Below are 8,469 nucleotides of genomic sequence, written 5' to 3'. Positions count from 1 at the left end.
TACTATCCCACACATGGAGAAAGTCGCTTGATAACCTCTATCTCAATAGCTTCTAACCTAAGCTATTACACACAAAAGTTTAACAAATAACGAGCCTGTCTACTATAGAATACAAATTCTAAATAGACAGAAAGAAACGCCTATATAAGCACAGGAAAAACAATTTTATCATATTAGAAGATCGATTAGAACACAGAATTGTTTTTCAAAAGTAATTGTAAAAATTCTTTTCACTTCAAATATTGAAAACGTTAAGAATAGAGATAAAGAAAATGGGGGTAGATTAGGTTTTGAGAGAAAAGGATTCGTTCAATGAGAGAGAGTGCTCTTAAAACAAATACTCTTACTTCACCAAATGTTTAAGGCGTGAATGTTCCTTTATATAGGAAACAAAGAGCTGTCACCTTTTGGAAAGAGATCAGAATATCTTCTTTCCTTATTTTAGAAGATGTGAAAATATTTGTTACCAAAAATTGTTTTAGCTCTTTTTGGTAAGAGAATAAAACCCGATTTTCACTTTCCTTTAGAAAAGATTTTCGACAGCATTTATTTTGGAGAGAAACTATTTGCGAAAAGATGCACTTACCAAAACCGAAAGAGATTTTCCTTCATTTTTAAGGTAAGAGAATAACTTTAAAACACTTTAGATCTTGCAAAATATATTTCCGAAAAGGTGAATGATTTTATTACCAAAAACATTAGAGAAGAAATTTCTTTAGTTTTAGGAAAATAAATCTTTTCGATTTGGAGGAATATTTTCGAAAATAAATTATTTTGAAGAAAACTAATTTTCCGAAAAAATATTTTTGAGAGAGAAAAGGATTTTTGTGCTCATATATGGATTTTCTCTCTATCCTACAAAGTTTCCTAAATACCTAGCTACTAGGTCTTCGAAATCTTCACACTCAAAGTAGGTTTTGCCTTGTATGATTTTCTTTCCATAGAAATTCTGCATAAAATAAAATTAACACAAATAACATAATTCTAAATTTATTTGTTTTGAATTAATCATCAAAATCCGAGACTTAGAAATTGACTCTTGAGCCAACAGCTCCATTTCTTGAATACGCGAATTCATATCCTCATTTTGTTGTTCCTCGATGCGAGATGTCGTAGAGGAGCTAGAAGCGCTAGAGTGCCCATACAAAATTGATGTTTGCAAACTGAGACCATAAATTCGTTTCTTCTTTACACCACCGACTGCTTCTAGATATATTTGTGTCATGTCTGTGGGTCCCGAATGTGTATGGCACAACCCAAGAGGGGGGGTGAATTGGGTTTTCTAAAAACTGAAATAAATTTTAGAAATTCTAAACAAGAATTAGAATTCTAAATGCAGCAGAAAAACACACAGAACTTTGTGAGAGTAGAATATGGATTAGAATCTCCTCACAATGTTCTAATTTTAGATATAGAAAGTCTGTGCAAAGTGCAGCTATTGATTAGAACAGCTTCACACTGACTTGTACAATATCAGAGCTTCTTTATGAAGGAAAGTTATTGAACTCAGAACTTCCTCATAAAGTTTGCAAGACCATATAACACTATGTGAAAGATAGTTATTAGAACTTCTTCACAGAGTCTTAATCAAATGTTAAAGTAACTTTATGATGAAGAGTTATCAGGATTAGAACATCCTCATAAAGTTTAGAAAACAAAATAGAAACCCAAACAGTGAATTATACTGGAAATAGAACAACAGTTAGAACATTGTATATTCACTATATTAGAATACCAGAGTTCTAACGTTTAGAATAGATGAAACTTATTGTCATTTTAGAACATCTGAATATTAACAATTTCAGCGTTTCTAAAAATTAAACAAGAGTGTGAAAGAGACAGTATCAACCAAACTTCAGACATAAAGAGATCAACACCGAGAGTTATAGTGGTTCGGCACTAACTCGCCTACATCCACTCCCCAAGACGCATCTTGAGATCCTCCACTAAGTTATCTCTTTTAAAGGGTAAGAGACAAACCAACAGTACAAGGCAAATAGATCAACAACCTAGATCTACCCTTTTGTCCCACTAGATTTTCCAAAGGTTCTAGTTAACCTCAACCCTTTCTGTTTTTGGTAGAGTACAGAAAACTCAATTCAAGACATTGCTATCCCACACATGGAGAAGGTCGCTTGATAACCTCTATCTCAATAGCTTCTAACCTAAGCTATTACACTCAAAAGTTTAACAAAATAAAGAGCCTGTCTACTGTAGAATACAGATTCTAAATAGACAGAAAGAAACGCCTATATAAGCACAGAAAAAAACAGTTTTATCAGATTAGAAGGTCGATTAGAACACAGAACTGTTTTTCAAAATGTAACTGTAAAAATTCTTTTCTTCTTTAAATATGAAAACGTTAAGGTATAGAGATGAAAAGAAAATGGGGGTAGAGTAAGTTTTGAGAGAAAAAGATTCGTTCAAATGAGAGAGAGTGCTCTTAAAACAATTACTCTTACTTCACCAAATGTTTAAGGCGTGAGTGTTCCTTTATATATAGGAAACAAGGAAGCTGTCACTTTTGGAAAGAGATTGAAAACAGAATATCTTCTTTCCTTATTTTAGAAGATGTGAGAATCTTTGTTACCAAAAATTATTTGATCCTTTTTGGTAAGAGAATAAAACCCGATTTTCACTTTCCTTTAGAAAAGATTTTTGACAGCATTTATTTTGGAAAGAATTTATTTGCGGAAAGATGCACTTACCAAAATCGAAAGAGATTTCCCTTTCATTTTAAGGTAAGCGAATAACTTTGAAACACCTTAGATCTTTCAAAATATATTTCCGAAAGAGTAAATGATTTTATTACCAAAAATATTAGAGAAGAAAATCTCTTTAGTTTTTAGGAAAAATAAATCTTTTCGATTTAAAGGAATATTTTCGAAAATAAATTATTTTGAAGAAAACTAATTTTTCCGAAAAAATATTTTTGAGAGAGAAAACGATTTTTGTGCTCATATATAACCTTTCTCTCTATCCTACAAAGTTTCCTAAAAGCCTAGATGACTAGGATCTTCGAAATCTTCACTCTCAATGTAGGACTTGCCTTGTATAATTTCTTTCCAAAGAAATTCTGCATAAAACAAAATTAGCACAAATAATATAATTTAAATTTATTTGTTTTGTAATAATCATCAAAATCCGAGATAAGCATTTTGACCCTTGAGCCAACAATCTCCCCCTTTTTGATGATGACAAAACCAATAAATTTAGCAAACATAAATACATGTGCTCCCCCTGAATTTTATGCAAAAGAGTTCTAATCAGTGTCAAAAGATTTTAATATAAAGCAAATTAGAACATGTATTTTGCTCCCCCTGAATAGATGCAGTAAAAACTGTTTTATGAAAAGAAAACTGTTTTATGAAAAATTAGAACTAGGGAGGCATTTTTAGAAAATGATTTTAGAACTAACAAGTATACACAAGATATTCTAAGTTCTAATAATCAGAGCACAAGAATTAGAACTAGCAAAGATAAACAGGATATTCTGAGTTCTAATATTTAGAACATATGGTCATAGCAATAAAATAGAATAGAACAGAAGATCTTACGCCCAACCTACAAGAACAGTCATTAGAATAAGAACCTTAGTTCTAAAATCACACAGCTTTAGAAAATATAGCTCACCAAAAATAGACCATATTAGAAAATAATAAACACACAGATAACTACTATAACCACTAAAATATAAGTCCTTGTAGTTGCCAAGTACCACCAAAATATCTGTCACCAATTACCATCAGACTACCTGTTCTCCCCCTTTTTGTCATCATATAAAAGGGTTAGACATAGTCATAGCAAAAATAAAGAAAATAAACAGTTAAAAAATAATAATCCTACGAAGATAACACAAAATAAATTGTTCACAACATATAGAAAACAGATCAGAGAGGCTTAAGACCAGTTCTAAGTCTCTTAGAACTTCTCAAAGGCTGAGCTGGAGCAGTTTCAAAAGAACTTTCTGTCCTTTTTGAAGATGGATGTAGTGGAGGCTTTCTTCCATGTGTTCTGTGCTTGCCAGCAGTATGCTTCACATTCTTTGGCTTCTCTGAGGAGGGAACGTAAGGTGTTCCTTTCACCTTTAGAGTAGCTAACTTCCTCGCATTTACATCTTTTATCCTTTCCAGAACTTCAATGAGAGACTGATTTTGTTCAATCATAGTCTTGCACTGTTGAATCGCCTCATCAAGTTCCCTGTTATGTTCTGCTATTAGATCCTCTTCTAATCTTTTTAGCATAGCATCCCTACTACGTTGAGCTGACAATGACTCAGATTCTTGCTCTGCCTTGCCCTCAGTAGTCTTTTCTTCATCACTGATTTCTATTTTCTCTGTTTCAGCATCGCTACCTTCCTCAGCTTCCTTCCCTTTTTCTTGCTCTTCATGTTCTTTCTCTTTTTCTGCTTCTTCTTCTTTTAATTCTTCTTTATCTGTGGCACTTTCCTTTTCAGTGTCTTCTCCTTCTTCTTGTGTTTCTTCTTCTTCTTTCTTTTCTTCAGTCTTCTTTTCCTCTTCTTTCACTTTTTCTTCTTTCTCTATTTCATCTAATTTTCCTTTCCCCTTTTCTTTTCTCTTCTTCTCAACTTCTTCTTTACTTTCCTTTTCCTTAATTACTTCTTCTTTTGTTTTTCCAGTTTCCCTTTTTACTTTCTTTTCTTCCTTTTCTTTTTCTTCGTCTATCTTCTCTTCTTTCCCTTTCTCTTCACCTGGTTCCTCATCCTTCATTTTCAAGGATCCACTATCCAGCTTGGAAACAGACTGACCAACATGCTTATCTAAATCAACATTTAGAAACTTAAACACAGGCGTTAGAATCATACCATAGGGTAGCTTTTTCGGGTTGTTCTGCAGTTTGTCAAACACAATGTGACATAGATTGAGAGGTTTCTTCTCAACTATGTGCCACATAATGCATAGTTCCACTTGATTCACATACGTCAGTGAAGCGCTCTTAGGATAGATATAATGTACAATGATCTTGTACAACCATTTCATGCTTTCTGTCAAGTTGGAGCATTCTATTGAACCTTGTTTGTCTGCAGACACCTTTTTCATTATCTTTTTCACAAAGTCTTCCTTCTTGTAATCACTAACCCTAGATACATCTTTGATTTTGGTTACTCTAGACCCAGCATTAGGTACATTAAAAATTCTCCCAAAATCATTATACGAAATCTCCCCAGTCTCACCCTGAATTCTGACAGAAATCGATTCTATCCCATTTACCTTCAACGAACCATAGAATTCCTTAACTAGGTTCTCATAACATAACACATTTAAAGACAGAAACTTCATCCAGCCTTGGAACTCAAAAAGTTCCTTGAAGTTAAACTCATCACCACCAAAAAATTTCCAATCAATCATATAGGAGCGCATAAGAGGGTAAGTTGAGAGAACTGACTTACCTTTGTCAAGAATTTTCGCCCCCTGTTTCGACTTTTCTTTTCTTGGTTTTCTCTTCAGCCTTTTTCTCCTTCGACTCCTTCTGTTCGTATTTCTTTCAGAGCTTCTTCAGAAGTTGAAGCTCTTGCTCAGTAAGAGAGTCTGAAGATGAGTTTGAACTTGATTCGGCCATTGTTGTAGTTTTCGAAACTCAAAAGCAACTTAGGGTTTCAGTTTTGCAAAGAGAAGATAAAGAGTATGCTAAGCAGTTAACACAAAATAGAGACGCTTAAGTGGCGGAAGAAAGAATTAAAGAACAATTTTTAAATGGAATTCAAAATGGCAAATAAGACAAAAGAAACAAAATAAATAAAGGAAATAAAACAAAACAAAATAAATAAAAATAAAACCCTAAAACCGCCAAAGTACTAAAGACAAACACAAAATAAAATAAACACAATAAAATAACTGTTTTTGTCTAAAGTGAGATTCTGATAGTGACTTTAGAAAGTCATGTCAGAGCAATGTGTTTTTAGACAAAAATCAGTTTTTACACAAAAAAAATAAAATAGAACATAGCACATCTTCTAATCTCGAAATTAGAAAGCAGTTTAGAACATACTTACAGAGTTCTAAAGTTATGAGTTTAGAACTAACATACCAAGTTCTCTTCTAATTGCGCAGAATTGACTTTCATTCAAGGGTTTTGTAAAAATATCTGCCAATTGCTTTTCTGTGGGAATGAACTCAATCACGATATCACCTTTTTGTACATGATCACGTATGAAATGATGTCTGAGTTCTATATGCTTGGTTCTAGAGTGCTGAACTGGATTCTTGGATAAATTGATGGCGCTTATGTTATCACATTTGATAGGCACTGTTTCTAATTTCAGTCCATAGTCTGCCAACTGTTGTTTGATCCATAGAACTTGTGCAACACAGCTTCCAGCAGCAACATATTCTGCTTCGGCAGTAGAAAGAGCAACTGATGTCTGTTTCTTGCTAAACCAAGATACAAGGGCGCTACCCAGAAATTGACAAGTTCCGGACGTGCTTTTTCTATCTATTCTGCTTCCTGCAAAATCAGAATCACTATACCCAACAAGATCAAATGTATCATCTTTAGAATACCACAGACCCAGATTAGAAGTTCCACAAAGATATCTTAGTATTCTCTTCACAACCATTAAATGAGATTCTTTGGGACACGATTGAAATCTAGCACAAAGACAAACACTAAAGTGTATGTCTGGTCTGCTTGCCGTTAGATATAGCAAAGAACCAATCATACTTCTAAACAGCTTGATATCCACGTCTTTGCCTTTTTCATCTTTTTCTAATTTTGACGATGGACTCATTGGAGTACTACATACCTTGGCATTTTCCATTTTGAATCGTTTCAACAACTCTTTAGTATATTTTGCTTGATTAATGAAAATTTCATTCTCACATTGTTTAATTTGAAGCCCTAGGAAGAAATTTAGTTCTCCCATCATACTCATTTCGAACTCACCCTGCATAATCTTAGAAAATTCCTTACAAAGAAGGTCATTAGTAGAACCAAAGATTATGTCATCAACATATATTTGTACAACTAGAATATCATGTGCTTTGTTTTTAATAAATAGTGTTGTATCAACCTTTCCTCTTGAAAAACCATTTTCTAATAGAAATTTACTCAATCTTTCATACCAAGCTCTAGGAGCTTCTTTTAAACCATAAAGAGCTTTAGTAAGTTTGTAAACATGATTAGGTTTATCAAAAATTTCAAAGCCCGGAGGTTGTTCTACATACACCTCTTCATTTAGAAAACCGTTTAGAAAAGCACTTTTCACATCCATTTGATACAACATGAAGTTTTTGAAGCATGCAAATGCACAAAGCATTCTAATGGCCTCAAGTCTAGCAACCGGAGCAAAAGTTTCATCAAAATCGATGCCTTCTTCTTTGTTGTACCCTTGAGCCACTAATCTTGCTTTATTTCTCATAACATTACCATGTTCATCAAGCTTATTTCTAAACACCCATTTTGTTCCAATAACAGAATGGTTTTTAGGTCTAGAAACAAGTTTCCAAACTTGGTTTATCTCAAATTGACTTAGCTCTTCTTGCATAGCAAGAATCCAACTTTCATCATTTTGAGCATCTTCTAAATTTTTAGGTTCTAATTGAGAAACGAAAGCAACATTACCAAAATATCTTCTAAGTTGAGCTCTAGTCATCATCCTTTCTGAGGGATTGTCCATAATATCTTCTTGGGGATGATACTTATGAAATCGCCATTCTTTTGGTAATTGAGAATCTTCATTTTCTGTTTCTGGCATTTGACTTTCAACAATGTTCTGATCTTCATGTTCTAATTCCGGTTCAGCCTGACTATTGATGTTCTGATTGCTTTCTGGCTGTTCTAGTTGTTCTGATTGCTCATTCTACTTTTCAGGATTAGAATCTACAGCATCATCACTTTCTAATGTTCTAGAAGTAGAGTCAGTTTCATCAAACACAACATGAATAGATTCTTCTACAACTAGAGTCTTTTTATTAAAAATTCTATATGCTTTACTGTTATTAGAATATCCCAGAAAAATCCCTTCATAAGATTTTGCATCAAATTTAGCAAGATGATTTTTCTTGTTATCTAGAATAAAGCATTTGCACCCGAAGATATGAAAATAACCAATATTTGGTTTTCTACCTTTGTATAGCTCATATGGAGTCTTTTTAAGTTTAGATCTTACCAAAGCCCTGTTTAGAATATAACAAGCAGTGTTAACTACTTCTGCCCAGAAATACTTTGGTAAATTAGAATCACTTAGCATGGTTCTAGCCATTTCTTGAAGTGTTCTATTCTTGCGTTCCACCACACCATTTTGTTGAGGTGTTCTAGGTGCTGAAAAGTTATGGAAGATTCCTGTTTCATTGCAAAAAGCATTGAATTTCTGATTTTCAAATTCTCCTCCATGATCACTTCTAATTGCTGTGATGTTGTAGCCTTTTTCATTCTGTATTTTCTTGCACAAATGAACAAACATGTCAAATGACTCATCCTTATTTCTAAGGAAGAGTGTCCAGGTGAATC

The sequence above is a fragment of the Jatropha curcas genome, chromosome 10, assembly GCF_041381405.1.
Source record: "Jatropha curcas cultivar XTBG-Jc1 chromosome 10, XTBG_Jcur_1.0, whole genome shotgun sequence".
In the NCBI taxonomy this organism is placed as follows: Eukaryota; Viridiplantae; Streptophyta; class Magnoliopsida; order Malpighiales; family Euphorbiaceae; genus Jatropha; species Jatropha curcas.
The sequence above is the reverse complement of the archived record's forward strand: the minus strand, read 5'-3'. Positions refer to the sequence as shown.